At 49.3% G+C, this 16,889-nt stretch overlaps 1 protein-coding gene and 1 long non-coding RNA gene across 2 annotated transcripts in view; one reads left to right on the top strand and one right to left on the bottom strand.

Moving 5' to 3' along the window:
• Positions 1 to 12,264: 12,264 nt before the first annotated feature.
• On the bottom strand, positions 12,265 to 15,893 carry LOC114885677. The gene is made up of 3 exons (XR_003791161.1): positions 15,813 to 15,893; positions 13,210 to 13,326; positions 12,265 to 12,362 (listed from the first exon to the last, which is right to left on the bottom strand). It is a non-coding gene; the product is annotated as an uncharacterized LOC114885677 (long non-coding RNA).
• A 635-nt stretch (positions 15,894 to 16,528) lies between these two features.
• Positions 16,529 to 16,889, top strand: part of ARSA (arylsulfatase A) — a 3,385-nt gene continuing 3,024 nt past the window's right edge. Inside the window, exon 1 of the mRNA XM_029205798.1 lies at positions 16,529 to 16,699. The gene's annotated coding sequence lies outside the window, so the exon portion shown is untranslated. The remainder of the gene's footprint in view (positions 16,700 to 16,889) is intronic.

Genomic DNA, 16,889 nt, shown 5'->3' with positions numbered 1-16,889 from the left:
GGCCGCGCTGCGCGGGAGGGGGCCGGGGGGGGCCGGGGCCGGCACGGGGGACAGCGGCGCCGAGGGCTCCGCAGGGGCGGCGGCGGCGGCGGCGGCGGCGGCGCGGCTCAGCTGCATCGGCCCCGGCTCCGCTCGGCGCCTGCCTTCCCCGGGGGCGGGGGCGGCGGGGGGAGGGGGCCTGAGCGGCGAGGAAAGCGGGGGTGGCAAGGGGGCTGCGCCGGAGGCGGGGGCCGGGAGGGCTCAGAGCCAGCCGAGGGCGAGGGGGACTTTGCGGGGTCCCGGGGTGAGGGGTGAGGGGTGGGGTTGGTGCGAAGGGCGAGGGCCGCGCAGCAAGGCGGGGGCCTAGGGGCTGCGCCGGGGGTGTGGGGAGTCCTAGGCCTCAGTGTGGGGAGAGTAGCTGAGCAGCGAGGGCCGCGCCGCCGTTCGGCTGCGGAAGAGCATCTGTGGCCCACAGGGGAAGATGCGGCGAGGAGGGGGTCTTGGACCTGGCGTGGGGGCCGCCTTGGGCACAGGGACCAGAGGCAGGGCAGGAAGGGGAGAGAAAAACAGGAAAATTAATTTCCGGGGGTGGCAGCTTCTCTACCACCCTACCGACCTCCCCTCCCCACCCCACTCAAGCCCCGGAGGAGATAACAGAGACCAACACTGCCCCAGTCCTGGGGTGGGACGGTGGGGACCTCGGAAACCTGGAGGGGCCGCGACTTCTCCCACAGCCAGAACCAATTAACCTCACAACTTAACCCTTAGGACCACGCCGAACAGTGTGCCGCGCGGCTCCCGGCTCCCCCACCCCTGGCCGAGGCTGGGGAGTTCACTCCGGACTCTGAGGCCCGCCTCTTCTGCCCTCCTCCTCAGGTCCCCTGGTCCGCCTAGCTCCAACGCCCGTCACGCCCTCCCAGTCACCTTAGCGACGACAAGATGGGGGCGCGACCTGAGAGGAAGGGCTTAGGGGAGGGGGCGCCACTAGCCTCCACCTGCAACCGGGAAGTGAATTTTAGTTTCACGCGTTGTCGTGGCAACGCGGGAGGGGGTGATGAGTAGGCGGAGGAGAGGGGAGCGCAGTAAAGAAACTAGCTCAGGCGCCACCGCCCCACTGGAGCTGGCCAGGTCCCACCAACACTCATCAGCCTCACAGAACTACCCCAGTGCTGGGAAACCCTGTGCCCCCAAGGTCCCTAAAAGCGAAGAGCGGCCCCTTGACGTCGAAATAGCCCTGATTTCCCGAGAAACAGCTTCTGACTCCCCCAGCGTGCCTGACTCCTCCCCAGAAACAGGCCCTGACCCCCGCAGCCGCTCACCCTGGCCGACCTTCACAGAACACCCCAGCACGAGGACACCTTCGGGTCCCTGGCAGAAGACAGCCCAGCCTCACCTACGTTCTCCAAGAGCAGCCCTGGGTCCCCTGAGCCTCCCGGGAATAAACTTGAATGAACCTCCCCCCCCCCACACACACACACAGAAAGCCTCCCTACCCCTCCCCATGACAACCTGGAAGCAGCCTTACCCCACACGGACCAGCGCTTGACACCCCCTCCAAGAACAGCCTCCTCCCCACAGAGCCCCGCGATACCCACCCCTCCCCCCCCCCCAACAGCCTCTGGTCACCCCAGAGCGCGGCCCTCTTCCCCAGGACCAGCCCTGACCCCTGAGGGAAACCGGGCTCTCTCCCTGCCCAGCCGGACCCCCTTCAGGAAAAATCTCTGCCTCCCAGGATTTCACTGACCCCGCAGAGCCGAGTTTCCAGCGCTGTCTGTGGTCTGGGCCCGCTTTCTTCCCGAGCCTGGGTGGACCCTGCCTGCCTAGAAATGTGGCCCCAGGATGTCCAGGCTCTTCCCAAGGCCACTGGCCTGGCCTGAGTGGGGGAGCTGAGGGTCCCCAGGGGCTGGAGCAGGATGGGAGGGGTAGGGGAAGGGGGGAGCAGGAAGGGGCTGTCGGAAGCCCACTTATCTGCAGGAAGCACCTTGGGAAGCACGTGGCCCAGCCCTGGAGAGAGGAAGCTAGTGCTTCCCGGCCCCCCTCCTGTCTCCACTGTCTTCCTGCCCCTGTTCTCCCCTCCCTGAGTCACCCAGAGCTGCCCCCCCCACCCCGTGTCCCTCATCCCTCCCACTGTGGCAGCTGCAAGGCCGGCCGTGCTCACCGGAGTCCCCGATTCGTGGTGGGACTGAAGGAGGAGGCTCACAACCAGCTGCAGAGCAGCCCCAGGCCTCCGTGCTCTCCCTGCAAACCTACCCTTGACCTGGAGAGCCAGGCGACCACGTGGCCACCCATCCTGGACCTCACGGAGGCCCCCTCGGCCTCCCCAGCAACCCACTGGCCTCGGTGAGTCCAGCACGATGAATGCCGAGCTTTCAGGAGAAAACCTCACAACCTTGCTGATGGCCACATTCCTGTTCTCCAGGCTCAGGCGGGCCTGCACTGCCAGGGCTGTTTCCACAGAGCACCTGGCGCAAAGGATGGGTACATAATGAACGAATGCCAAACCGGCACCACTCCTCTGGATCCACCACCACCCTGGCAAATGGCAAAAGTTCCAATACCCAGAAGCACCTTACCCACACAATGTCCTCCTGTCCCTGCAACATGGTAGGTTTACAGAGGAGGAAGCCCAGGGACAAGCTATTTTGTGGAGAATAAAAGACCCCCAGGCTCTTCACCACCTCCCAGCCTCACCCCGCTGCTCTCCTGTCTCTGTCCTTGAAGGTGAGGATTCCCCAGACTCCATGGCCCCTCTGCATCTCCACTCCTTCCATCAGGGCTAAGGTTCCAGAATGACCCATGGTTCTCCCATCCCCACTTCTTCCCACCACACACGTTCAGACGCCTGGGGCCTGTGGGAGCTCACATGGGCAAAGCGTCCAGAACAGTGCCTGGCACAGGATCAAACCCATCCGTGGGTTAACCCCTGCACACATAGGCCGTCTGACACCCTTGGTGCCCCACACTCTCAAAGTCTTAAGCCCCCCCCCACAGCGTGGGTGGTCCACCCCCAACTCCTGGCCCTTCCTGGTGAGGCCGTTCGTGACCCCTCCCTCACCATGCCATCCCTCCCTCCTTTTACATTCCTGGGGCCACTTCCTCACCCAAACCCTAACCCTTCCCTCCCTCTCACCCCTCGGCCTGGCCGCACAATCCGCCTCTCGCTGAAAACCCCACAGGCCTGTGTTCTCTCCGATCTCCCCTCACCCCTGGTTTCCTTGACAACTGGGGGCGGGGGGGGGGGGCAGATGAGCGTCCTGCTGTCCGCTGCTCCCCTGGCTGCCCTCGGGCTTCTCTCCCAGTCTATGCTCCACTCTGATCTCTCCTCCGCAGCGCCCTAGTGCCCACCTGCCTGTAATTCACTTACTTGTTGCTCACTGTTTAGGATCTGTCTTCCCCACCCCCCACCCCCCAGAATGGAGGCTCCCTGTGGAGAGGGAGCTTTGCCTGTTTGGTTCACTGCTGTGTCCAAGGCCCTGGTGCTCAGTCGATGCTCAGCGTGTGTTTGCTGAACCTTCATCTACAGACTGTTCACGCCCAACTTTCTTCAGAGCAGACCCTCTCCAACCTCCAGAGCAGATTGTAGGGGCAGAATACCCGAGTGTTCAGTTGACTCTCCGGATCTGGTGTACTTTTGTGGGTAGGGTTTTGGGGGTTTGTTTGTTTGTTTGTTGTTGTTGTTGTTTTGCTTCTAGTTATTTAACATCTATCAGTATATTTCGATTCTGTTTCATCCTGAGTCTGATTTGTTAAGTTTTATCTCTCTAGGAATGCAAATCCATTTCTAAAGAATCAACTTTTCATTCTGTTAATCATCTCTATTTCTATTTTGTTTATTTCTTTCTACTGTTTTGGTTGTGGTTAAGATTCGTTTTCTTATTTCTTCAGCTGGGTACTCAACTCAATTTTTAGTCTTTCTCTTCTCTGACAATGAGTATATAAGGTTATAAATTTCCAAGTGTGACTTTAGTTATGTCCAGTAAGTCTTGATAAGTAGCATTTTTAATTTCATCTTGTTGATTTTCTAATATCAATTATATTGTTTGCTTTAGGAATTGCTGAAAAATGTGCTTACTTAAATTTTCAAATGTAAACTAGGTTTTCTTTGGAGGGAGGACTAACCCTTAGCTACTGATTTCTTTTTTTATTGTGTTGTGGTCAGAAGGTGATCTGCATAATGCAGATGTATATATATATATCTCCATTATATCAAGCTTGTTAATTGTATTATTCAAATATCCTATGGCCTTTCTAATGTTCTGTTTGCTTGATTTATAAGTTACTAAAAGAAGTGGGATAAAATCTCACTCTAGCAGTCTCACCATGAAATTTTGCCAATTTGGGATTTATATGTCTTTCCAGACTTTGTTTTTAATGCTAACAGGTTTAGGATTATTATAGCTTCCTGATAAATTATTCCTCTTATTACTATATAGTACCCTTCTTTATCCCTATGCTTTTTGCCTTAATTTTTTTTTTTCAATAATTAGCCTAGGCACGGCACTTTTCTGTGAGTATTGACCTCATATGTCTTTTCCCCTCGTTTTCCTTTTATCCTTTCTACATCTTACATTCCTAGGTGTGCTTGTGGTAAATAGTATGTGTGGCCAGATTTTTATGAAAACCAATCTTACAATTTTCAACTTTTGACGGTGCTTTATTGTGATTATTGATTACTGATATGTTTTCATATTTTTTTACCATCTTATTTTGTGTTGTCGGTTGGTTTTTTGTTTTTGTCTTTCCTCTGTGCTGCTTTTTTCTCCCTTTGGGCCCTCCGTTTGATTGATCACATTATCTTTATTCCTTTTTCCCTCAACTCCCATTGTTTTGGAAGTCCAGCATTCTCCTTCTTTCATTTTCATAAACACACTTAAATTTTCAGCATGTGGGATTAACAAAGCCTGAAGTTAATTACTGTCTCCACCCACCTCGGGAACTAGGGGGAGTTTAAGATGCTTTAGCTGCAGGTATTTGTCCACATCGTCCTCACTCCAGTGAGTCTTAAGGCTGCTTCAGGAGTCACATGCCAACCCGCTCTTTACTCACTTTCCTTCTGGCTTGAATTTTCTTCTTCCTGAAAGTAGTGACAAATTTCAGTCTTTGAATTGTCTTATTTCACCCTCATTTTGAGTGATAATTTAGCCACTGTAGAATTCTAAATTGACAAATTATTTTTTTCTCAATACTTGGAAGATTTTTCTCTCTGTGTGCTGTATTCTGAGTAATTTTCCCAATTCTGACTTCCATCTCACTGATTCTGTTTGATTTTAATCTGCTGTTAATCCCATCCATAGGGTTGTTGTTGGTTTTTTCCCCATAGACTTTTAAATTTCAATGACCGTAGGTTCTATTTCTGGAAGCCCTGTTTCGTACATTATCAAATCTGCTTGCTCTTTCTTTATATTGGCTTTTTCTTTTTTATTTAATGCAATTTTTATTTAATGCAATTTTTAGATTTCTTTTGTCTTTAATTATTTTAAAAACATTTATTTTAAAATTCTAGTCAGTAGTTCCCTTATGTGAAATTTTTGGTGGTCTAATCCTGTTTGCGGTGTCCACCGACTCACTCACTGTAGGGGGACTGTAGGTTCTTTCTGTGACAGTTTTGTGACTTGGGGTTACGAACTCAGCTGGGCCTGTATTTATGTGGAAATCCTGGGCAGCCTAGATGTGTCCCTCAGAGGAGTACGACTAGCCCAGGACTTGTTTTATGTTAATTTCTTGGCTTGGTGGTCCTGGGGACTGCAAAGAGTAATACAGTTCAGACTCCAACGTTGTTGGGGACAGGCAGTGGTTACAACTTCACAGGGAGACTTCTCCACAGCGAGATCACCACAAAGCTTTATGAAAATTGCTTAAATAAAAGAGAAATATATAATAAGAGTTACGAAAATAGATTACTCACCGGGTTTTTGAGCACTGCGTGCCATCCTCAGTGTATGACATGTATTTACTCGTTCAGTCATCACAAAATCACTGAGCAAACCCATTACTGTCCTCACGTAGCAGATGAGGAAACAAAGCAAACCAGAAGTAACTTAACTTGTCCAGAATCACATGTGGCGCATCAGTGGAGAAACCAGGATTTGAAACACATCAGTGGGAATGTGACCCAAGCAGGACCAGTGAGAATCCTGCCCTGGGGTCTTACGCTTGCAACTAAGGGAAGAAACCCTTTTTCTACTCTTGGAATTCACAGGAGAGATGTAGCTCGGCAACTGCTAGTGACCGAGATTCCAGCCTTGGGAAGAAAGCAACGCTGCATGGAATATAGATACAGGAGACGAGGACGGTCCTGAAGGAGCTTGAGCCCCCAGACTCAGTCCCTGAAATCTGCTTTTCTTGCCTTTGCTTTCAAGAGCCAAGGGTCCCTAGAAGGGGCTTTCCCTTCTAGGCTGAAAATCCATGGAAAAGAGAGGCTGAAGGGCTGGCCCTAGGGCAAGGGCCTCGACTGGGATCCCAGCTCAGCCACGAGATACCCCAGTGGCCTGAGAAAGCCTCCTTGCTTCCCTATGTCTCCCTGTGAGCTCTGGTACATTGGGTACAATGGTAAGAATTACTTCATTCCCTCCCTCATTCAGGCCACATACCAAAAACCTGCCTTTGGGCTGACAAGGTGGCTCCTTTCCCCCTGGGCTGTTGTGCAGGTTAGATGAGGTCCATGGATGTGACATGCTCACCATGTGCCTGGTACACAGTGAACACATTTTTGGTATAATCATAAAGCTAGTTCAGATTTGGTTTCTGTCATCTCAACCAAAGGAGTGCATTCTAATGCACATTCTTCATGTATGGTGGCAAAACTTAGAGGCGTGAGAAGGGACGGCTGATCTTTGTTGTAAGTTCTTAGAAAGAGCATTAGACTTAAAATATTATTTTAACAGTGAAATAAAGAGTGAGAAATATATGCCTAGTTAATTTTACACTTAGGATTCTACTTACCCTTTGGTTCAAGACTGTGAGGTTTTTGGGGTTTTTTTTTGCAATATGTAGCCCTCTCACTGTCGTGGCCTCTCCCGTTGCGGAGCGCAGGCTCCGGACGCGCAGGCTCCGCGGCCATGGCTCCCGGGCCCAGCTGCTCCGCGGCATGTGGGATCCTCCCGGACCAGGGCATGAACCCGTGTCCCCTGCAGGGGGGACAGCGCAGTCAACCACTACGCCACCAGGGAAGCCCCAAGACTGTGAGTTTTGCCTACATGTTTACCTCTTCTTCCCAAAGGTCACTGACAATTTAAGAACTATGTGAGGTTTTTTTTTTTAATTATTATGGTAAATAATACATAACAAAATTTACCATCTTAACCACTTTTAAGTGTATAATACAGTAGCGTTAAAAGGAACGATATATTTTTTAAAATAATAAGTCCATCCTAGTGTTAAAAGACAGGCACATGGATTGTGAATAAAATCTGTGAAGATATGATACGGACAGATCAGAAGATGGAAAAGCCAACAAAAGCTGAAGAGTCGGCTGCACAGCCCTAATGTCACAGCAACTTCTGGGGATGGGGCCAGCTGGGCACAGTGGGACCATGCTGGAGTGGGGTGGGGTCAGCTGACTCCAGCTGCAGGGCACAGAACTGCTCCCTGAGTATAGTCGGCGGGGGACTGGAGAGACCCCTGGGCCAGAAGAGAAGTGGGGCTGTTATTGCAGGGAGGGAGGGGCTTACCTTTTTATGAAAGGTAATTCCTAGCCCCTCCTTCTCAACTTTCTGAATGACAGGGGATCCCCAGCCTACTTTCTGCCAGGGTCCCCTTGCACTCACACGTCCCCACCCACCATCTTGAAGGGAAGCCCTCCTAGGGATAAATCCCACTCAGTTCATTCTTTTTGTTCTGAGCAGCATTCCATTTTATGAAAATACCACGTTGATATGCATATTTGGGTTGATTCTAGTTTGGGACAGTTATGAATAAAACTGCTGTGAATATTTTTGCTAACTTTTAAAGAAACTGGCAAGCAGTTTTCCAGAATGATAGTATCATTTTACATTCCAGCTCTTCCCATCTCCTCCACATCCTTGCTAACACTTGGTATTTCCTGTCTTTTTAATTTTTAGCCATTCTAATGGATGTATAGTGGTATCTCCTTGTGTGATTAAATTTGCATTTCTCTGATGGCCAATGATATTGAGCCTCTTTTCATATGCTTATTAGCCATTCACATGTCTTTTGTGAAGTGTCCATTCAAGTCCACTGACCATTTTTTTTTAAATGTGTAGTTTACCTAATTGAAATTTTGAAGCTCTTTATATATTGTGGGAACAAATTTTTTTGTAAGATACGTGTATTGCAAAAGTTCTCTAATTTTGTAGCTTCCTTTCACTTTCATAGTAGTTTCCTTCAAAGAACAGAAGTTTTTTATTATTATAGAGTGAGCTTATCTTTTTTCTTCTATCATTTATATTCTGTATCCTATCCAAGAAATTTTTGCCTCCTGCAAGATCATAAAATTTTCTCCTGTGTTTTCAATGAGAAGTTGTAGTTTTAACTTTTCATTTAGTTCTATGATTAATTTCAAGTTAATTTTTATTTGTGGTGTCAAGAAAAGGTTGATGTTTGTATTTTCCCTTTTGGGGTGTCCAGTTGTTTCATTCCATTTTTTAATTACTTTAAAATATTTTTATTTACATTGTTTTGCAACCATCACCACTATGTCCAGAACTTTTTCATCATGCCATATGGAAACTCTGTGCCCGTTAAGTAGTAACACTCCATTCCCCTCCCCCGGCCCCTGTAACCACTTTTCTACTTTCTGTCTCCACCACTATCTTAGGGACCTCTCAACACCATTTTTGAAGACTTTCCTTTCCCACTGAATTGCCTTTGCACTTTCTTTACTTTTCCTTTAATCTATATTTATAATTTTATTTATTTATTTATTTATTTTTTGGCTGCGTTGTGTCTTCATTGCTACACGCAGGCTTTCTCTAGTTGTGGTGAGCGGGGGCTACTGTTGGTAGTGGTGCGTGGGCTTCTCACTGTGGTGGCTTCCCATGTTGCGGAGCACGGGCTCTAGGAGTGCGGGCTTCAGTAGTTGTGGCATGCGGGCTCAGTATTTGTGGCTCACAGGCTCTAGAGGGCAGGCTCAGTAGTTGTGGTGCACGGACTTAGTTGCTCTGCAGCATATGGGATCTTCCTGGACCGGGGCTCGAACCTGTATCCCCTGCATTGGCAGGCGGATTCTTAACCACTGTGCCACCAGGGAAGCCCTAATCTATATTTATACACTTTCTCCAATACCACACTTATCTTAATTTCTATAACTCTATACTAAGTCTTGAAATCAGATAGTGTAAGTCCTACAACTTCATTCTTTTTTAATTTTGTTGGCTATTCTAGGTCATTTCCATTTCTATGTTTTAGAAGTTTTAGAATCAGCTTGTCAATTTCTACAAAAATTAAAACCCACCTGGGAATTTAATTGGGTATTGCGTTGAGTCTATAAATATATTTAGAGAAAATGAACATCTTAACAATATTGAATCTTCTAATGTTTGAACATGGTATGTCCCCCATTTATTTTGTTTTCCTCAGGTATCTCAGCAAGGCTTAGTAGTTTTCAGGGTTGCATTCTTAAACATTTTGTTAAATTTGCTCCTAAGAATTTCGTTATTTCACGTTATTACAAATGAAATTTTAAAATTTCATGCTATAATTGTTTGTTGCTAGTATATAAAAATACAACTGATTTTTGTAGGTAAATTTTGTAGCTTATAACCTTGTTAAATTCACTTCATTTTATAGTATTTTTGTAGATTCCTTAGGATTTTCTACATAAATCGTCAGCAAATAGCAAAATACTTCCTTATTTTGAATGTTTATGCCTTTCATTTATTTTTCTTGCCTTGTTGCAATGACCACCAGTACAGTGTCATACAGAAGTGATAAGAGCAAGCATTCTTGCTTTTCTCTCAATCATCAGTAGAAAATGTTTGCTCTTTCACCATGAAGTATGTTATCTGAAGGTTTTTTTATAGATACCCTTTATCAGATTTAGAAAATTACCTTGTATTCCTTGTCTGTAGAGAGTTTTTCATTATGAACAGATAGCTGACCCACTTAAGGAACATTTTGATACCTTACCCAATAACTGCGTACATCCTATTGGCCAGAACTGGGTCTGGCTGCAAGTGAGGCTAGAAAATGTTCTTTCTTAAGTGAGCACATTACTGCCTCCTAGAAAACCAGGGCTCTGTTAATAAGGAAGAAGTCATGATGGATATCAGAATAGGCAACTAGCAAGATGCCACTGTGGGTATACAATTCTAGATTAACAGTTATTGACATGCCACATTTTAAACTTACTATTCTATTGTCATCTTGTTGCCATTAAAATAAATACTGTTTTGAATTGTTATTCTTTCCGTAGGTAATTTGTTCTCTCTGGCTACTTTTCAGACCCTGTTGTCTTTAATATTATTCAATTTCAATATGATGTGCCTAGGTGTTCTTTTAGTTTTATTTATCCAGTTTGCGATTTGTTGTGATTCCTGAATCTGAGGAGTTATGTCTTTCATCAAATCTGAAAATTCTCTGCTATTATCTTTTTTAATATTGTACCTCCTCAGTATCTTCTTTTAAAAATATGTTAGACCTCATGTATGAACGTTGAAAACATTATGTGAAGGGAAATAAGCCATTCACAAAGGGCAAACATTATATGACTCTACTGATCTGAGGTTCCTAGAATAGGCAAATTCATAGAGACAGAAAGCAGAATAGAGGTTACCAGGGGCTGGGGAAAGGAGAGAATAGATAGTATTGTTAATGGGGACAGAGTTTCTCTTTGAGATAATGAACAAGTTCTGGAAATGAATAGTGGTGATGGTTCTACAACATTGTGAATATATTTTGTTAAATTATAAATTGTGAAAATTTTTAAAAGATTGAAATTTTTAATATATATTAGACCTTCTCACTGTAACTTCTATAAAATGGTCTCATCTCCCAGTCTAACTATTTTGCATTCAGTCTACCATCTTCTAGTTCAATAATTCTCAGCTGTGTCTAGGCTGCTATTAACCTGCCCATTGAAATTTCAATTATTATATTTTTCATTTCTAAAGTTATATTTCGTTTGTTTTAAAATCTATCAGATTCTTTCTTTTCCTTTATCCTTTTTTTCTGATGCTTTCTAACAGTTTCTCATTCCTTGTTCAGGTTTTCAACTGCATCTTTTATCTCTGAGGCCATTTTTAGCATCCTTACATGTTTTGTGATTTTTAGATTGTGACCTCATGTTTGGTCAATCCAAACTGTGGTAAGCTGGAGGGATTGAACTCCTCCAGAGGTGATTTGCATTTGCTCCTGCTAGGTGCCTCAATGCTGCCAACATATAACCACTTCAACTCAATTCTAAACCACCCAGGTAGGGAATTCCCTTATGGTCCAGTGGTTAGGACTCCACACTTCCGCTGCTGGGGGCGCAAGTTCGATTCCTGGTCGGGGAACTAAGATCCTGCAAGCTGTGCAGTGTGACCAAAAAAAACCCATCCAGTATATATTTAAAACCCACACCCATTTGAAGGTAAAAGTCTGTACTTATGAATTCTGAAGGGAGATTTGATTTCTGTCTTGTGGTGAGTTTGTCATAAATTTTCTCATTTCTCTTTCCTGGAAAGGAGATTTTTTTCCTAGCCTTTGTAACCTTTTACTGAAATTACGAGTCTTTAATAATCCTGACTTTATGTGAGTATCAAAATACCAACTTCTTATATTGCATGGGCCCACATCCCTTTCTCTTGCCTTCTATGCAGCCATTAAAACCCAGAGCTTTAAGTTCCTGGTATTGAGAATGTCCCTGATATCACACTTGCTTACCCTGTTGCTTTTAGTTTCTACTTACTATATTTTACTCAGCATTTTCAAGTGTTTTACAATAGAGGGGTTTTAGGTTATATTGTTGGAAATCTGTTTTTCTTATTCAGCCACAGCAGTCAGCACATAGAAGTGTTTAATGATTGTTTGCTGGTCAGATATTAAATGAATCAATAAATGAACAGAAAGACATCCTGCATTTTATTTTACTTTTTAAAATAAATTTACTTATTTTTGGCTGCATTGGGTCTTCGTTGCTGCACGCAGGCCTTCTCTAGTTGTGGCGAGAGGGGGCTACTCTTTGTTGCAGTGTGCGGGCTTCTCATTGCGGTGGCTTCTCTTGTTGTGGAGCACAGGCTCTAGGCGCACAGGCTTCAGTAGTTGCAGCACGCGGGCTCAGTAGTTGTGGCTTGCAGGCTCTAGAGCGCAGGCTCAGTAGTTGTGGCGCACGGGCTTAGTTGCTCTGCGGCATGTGGGATCTTCCTGGACCAGGGCTCGAACCCATGTCCCCTGCACTGGCAGGCAGATTCTTAACCACTCCGCCACCAGGGAAGTCCAACATCCTGCATTTTAAAATGTTTATTACCCACACACAACAAAGTATGAGGGTAAAGCACTAGGAATACAGCAGTGATCAAATGGGTCCCTCCTGGTCAACCACATCCTCTCATTCACTGAGAACTTCAGCACCCTGATGACAGGTTGTCTGCTCACTCCAAGTTCTGACATCCTCCATGTCTCTCCAAGTGATCCCTCACACCATGGCCTCCCAGTTCCTCCACCTCTCATCTCACTGACTGTAAAAGCTAGGGTTTAGGTGTAGATTATAGACCCACGTACGGCTAGTTTGAGCAGAAAGGTATTTAATACATGGAATTAGTGTCTACAAAGTCATTGGAAGTACTGAAAGTAGCACTTACCCTGAGCTGCTAGAAATATACTCTCCCCCAACAATACCACAGAACTAGTCCCCTGGGGATTTGTTCTTTTTTGCCACAGTCAGCAAACTGAGGTGTCAGAAAACTGATATTCCAACTGCTGGCTCCAACAGACCACACCTCGGAGTCTGTATTTCCCAGCCCCTCTCGCATCTAGGTAAGGCCATGTCACAGAGTTCTGGAATTGGTTTGGGTAGAAATGATGTGTGCCACTCCTAGGCCTAACCCATAAATACCTCCTGCTTACCCTGCATGCTTTCTGTTCGCTCTTCTGCTGGCTGAATGTAGGCGTCTAGGATGACCTTAAATCCACATGTCACAAATGGCAGCACTTCCTTCAGCACGGGTCCCTAAATGCCTATATGGAGCAGAGACTCACCCACCCCCATTCCTGCCTATGTCGCAAACTGGACTTCCTGTGAGCAAGAAATAAATGTCTATTGTATTGAGTCACTGAGACTTGGGGGTTTACCTGTTAAAGTAGCTGGTGTTTCCTCAACTGCTATAGGAGACTCCATTGAGCTTTCCACCTTCAGAGTCCTTGTCTAGATCAGCAGGTAGTGTTGCGCTGGCCAGCTGCTCAACATATCTGTTTGAATAATATGCTTGAGAACCAGGGAGATTAATACAAAATAAATTCATGTAACCACTGTATCCATTGTGGGATAGACAGTGGCCTCAAATGCATGACTTGTCTGACTTCCAAAGCCCAGCTCTCATCAGTGGACTGTGGGGGCATCAGAATGTCCAAGAAGTGGGGCTTCCCTGGTGGCACAGTGGTTGAGAGTCCGCCTGCCGATGCAGGGGACACGGGTTCGTGCCCCGGTCCGGGAAGATCCCACATGCCGCGGAGCAGCTGGGCCCGTGAGCCATGGCCGCTGAGCCTGCGCGTCCGGAGCCTGTGCTCCGCAGCGGGAGAGGCCACGACAGTGAGAGGCCCGCGTACCGCAAAAAAAGAATGTCCAAGAAGTGGCATTCGCTCAGAGCCAGTGCCCAACAACCCCTCCGAGCCTGAGGTGTCCCTTCGCCTAGTGCATGGCCATCCTGGCCAAAGGCCATACCTCCCTGCAGCGGAGGCCAGGAAAAAGAGTTAGTACAGCCTTGGGTGTTTCTGCCAGGTCTTTCCCTCTGGCAGAGGGCTCCAGGTCTGTGAGTGACTCATGTCCAGGAACTGGAAGAGGAGCTGCGCTGTGAGTCACGTCTGGGCCGTGTTCCCGAGACCCAGGGTCTTTCCACCGCCAGCCCCGCCTCCACTAGTGCTGACCCCTGCTTTTGTCCTGGAGGGTAACTCCACTGGCCAGGGAGCCAAAAATCTGAGGCCACGCCATTCTGCCTGACCATGATGGTGACAATACCTGCCTGGCTATGTGGCCTCTGCCACCCTAGCATCTTTTCATCCATTTCATTTGTGTCCCACCGTGGCCAGCTCCCCAGAGCCTTGCAAGGGTGTGGCTGCTTCCCTTCCTTACTCCAAGGTCCACCTCAATGTCTCAGTGAGAGCATCTTCCAGGCCCTCACAGAGGACAGTTAGAGGACAACGGAGCAGGTCAAGCACAATACACTCCTGTCCCTCTCTGTCTTTGGATGCCTTTTTCTGTATTAAACCAAAGAGTTTCCAGCATCTTGGCTTCATTCACATGGGCTGTCATGAGCCCTGGTTTTAACCACAGCACAAACAGTCAACACCATCCGAGCCCCTCAGATCCAGAACCTGTGCTCAGTCAGTCCCGCCTGACTTAGGATCATTTTCCTCCAATATCCAGGGGACAGGAATGATGGTTGCTGAGGGCAAAGTGGACGGAGCAGACCCAAAGGAGGAGGTGGAGGCCTGCACAGATGGTCTTCGGTGTCCTGGGTCCCCCCACATCCGCCAGTCCCAAGAACCACTGCAGAAGCCCTTCAGGTGGGCCAAGTGTTCTCCGTGAAGCGGCTGGCCCACCCCACTCACCCCAGGCAGGCCCAGGAAATGGGAGGCCCTCCCTTGCCCTAGGTGCCAAAGGAGCAGGCACGCACCACTCACAGGGCCCCTCTCCTAACTGTGGGTGTTAGTTCCAAATTAGCAATGCCCAAAGCCACTTCCGCAGCCTGGCAGGATGCCTCGCACCGGGCCTCTGTCCCAAGCTGACCCTCTTGCCGGCTCCCGCAGCAAAGCCAAGAAAGGCTCACATCTCCAAAAGACTCTGGCGCCCGCAGAGCGCGGCTTTGAACAAACACAGCTGGCAGCACATGCGCCCTCCCCCCACCCAGAGGTCAGGGCTGGGCTGGCTCTGCTGTCCCGTGTGCACACACCAGAACAGCCTTCAGAGACTGCAGGGGAAAGTGCCAGTCATTTGCATAACATCACAACCACAGGCCGGCTCTTCCAGAGAATCAGGGCAGGCCCTCCGCTGCCTGGGGTGGTTCCCAGCTTGCAGCGGAGAGGGAAGAAAGTGCTTTTGGTTGATTCCTTTTAAACTCCGATTCACAGCACCAACCAGCTGTGATAGTTCCAATTACAAGTTCAAAGATTTCTGGGCCACGGAAAAACTTTCTGTCCTGGCCACCCACCCCATACTGCTCCCACGCACCGGCCCAGAAGCCACACTGGAATGTGACACCAAGGGGGTGGCTCACCGGAGCCCCTTCCGTTCCCCACGAGGCCAGCAGCAGCCGCAAGCCCAGCCGTGTCTCTGGGAGTCGCTACCCTTCCAATTTTCTCCCCCACGCTGCCTCTCATCTTGAGCTTTCATCTTTCACCAGCAAAATACCAGCTCCCCAGCCAGGGCTGCAGTGGAAACTGTGTCTTGGCCCCCACACCAGTGACCAGAGGCCTTTCAGGGGCCCTGTCCACTCTCCCACTGGCTCCAGGGTCAGTAACCACGGGAAGCCCTCCCCAACCAGCAGCCCGCATCCTGCTCTTCCTGAGGTCCGACCTTGTGGGGGACCCTGAAGCCTGAGAGCTGCCCTGGGGAGGGCTGGGGGTGGGCGACGAATGTCCCAGGGGAGCTGCTGTGGGGAGGCGCTCTGGGGGAGTTACGTGGGGTCTTCAGCTGCACTAAGATACCCACCTAACCACCCCCTGGGGCGTTCTCTTACTTTGAAACAGCTAAACAAACTGCGGACCAAAAAGGTGAAGCCATTCGTCCGAAGCTGTGCAGTGATGGAGCCAGGACCGTCATCTCCGCTTTCGATGGGCCCTTCCCACTGGTGTAACCCGGACGCAGAGCAAACCCCATATGCCCCTCTACACAGCACACACACGCCCCACCACGCACACCGCACATCACACACACACACACCCTGACGCACAACAGACACACACATGAACGGAGGGGAAAGGCTTGGGAAGAAATTTTTATCTCCTGTTTCAAGAAAAACACCAAAAGTAGTGTTGAAGGAAAAGCCAGCAGCCCGCGGGCTCCACGGTTTTTGTTTCGATTCGCTCGTTCCACACTCTCCGGGTTCAGGCCCCTTAAGGAACACACCGCGCGCCGAGCGCGAACGCCGGCAACCCGCTTGCGAGCACCTCCCCCGCCGCCCCGCACCTGGCGCCAACTGCCTCGGGGCGCAAACCGGGTCGGAGCGCGCGCGCACGACCGCGCCGCCCCCCGCCCAGGCCGCCCCACGCCGCAGGATCGCGACCCCGCCCCAACCCCGGTCAGAGAAGGCCTCGCCGCACCCCCGGGCCGGGTGCCCCTGCCTGGCCCTGCGCCCCGCCCCTGCGGGGGTGGGGTGGGGTGGCCGCGCGGAAGTCACGGGGTCAGGGGGCGGGTCGCAGGGCGGGCCGGGGGCGGGACCGGGCCAGGCGGAAGCGCCAGCAGAGGGCACTGCTGCCCGCTGTTCCGCGTTCGCCCCTCCTCGGCCGTGAACTGCCTTCGTCCCGCTTCGCGCGGGTCAGCGTCCTGGGACTTCTGCCCCTGATCACGAGCCTGGGCCGGGACCTTTACGTGAAGAGGGTCAGATCTCCGCCTAAGAATCTAAAGGTGTCCTGGCCCTTGAGGGTCCCCAGGGAGTTAGATCCCACGCTACGGGCTCCTGTGTTCTGTTGAGGTCAAGGGTCTCAGGTGCCGAGTTCGCTGGGACTTAAGGAAAGGAGTTGTCTCAGGCGGGGTTAGGGGAGTATTTGGGTCTGAGGTCTCAGGGGAGGGTAGTGCCTGGGTCTGGGGTATCAGA

Source organism: Monodon monoceros, unplaced genomic scaffold (genome assembly GCF_005190385.1).
Source record: "Monodon monoceros isolate NGI ecotype Baffin Bay Population unplaced genomic scaffold, NGI_Narwhal_1 Super_Scaffold_6, whole genome shotgun sequence".
Classification (NCBI taxonomy): Eukaryota; Metazoa; Chordata; class Mammalia; order Artiodactyla; family Monodontidae; genus Monodon; species Monodon monoceros.
The sequence above is the reverse complement of the archived record's forward strand: the minus strand, read 5'-3'. Positions and strand labels throughout refer to the sequence as shown.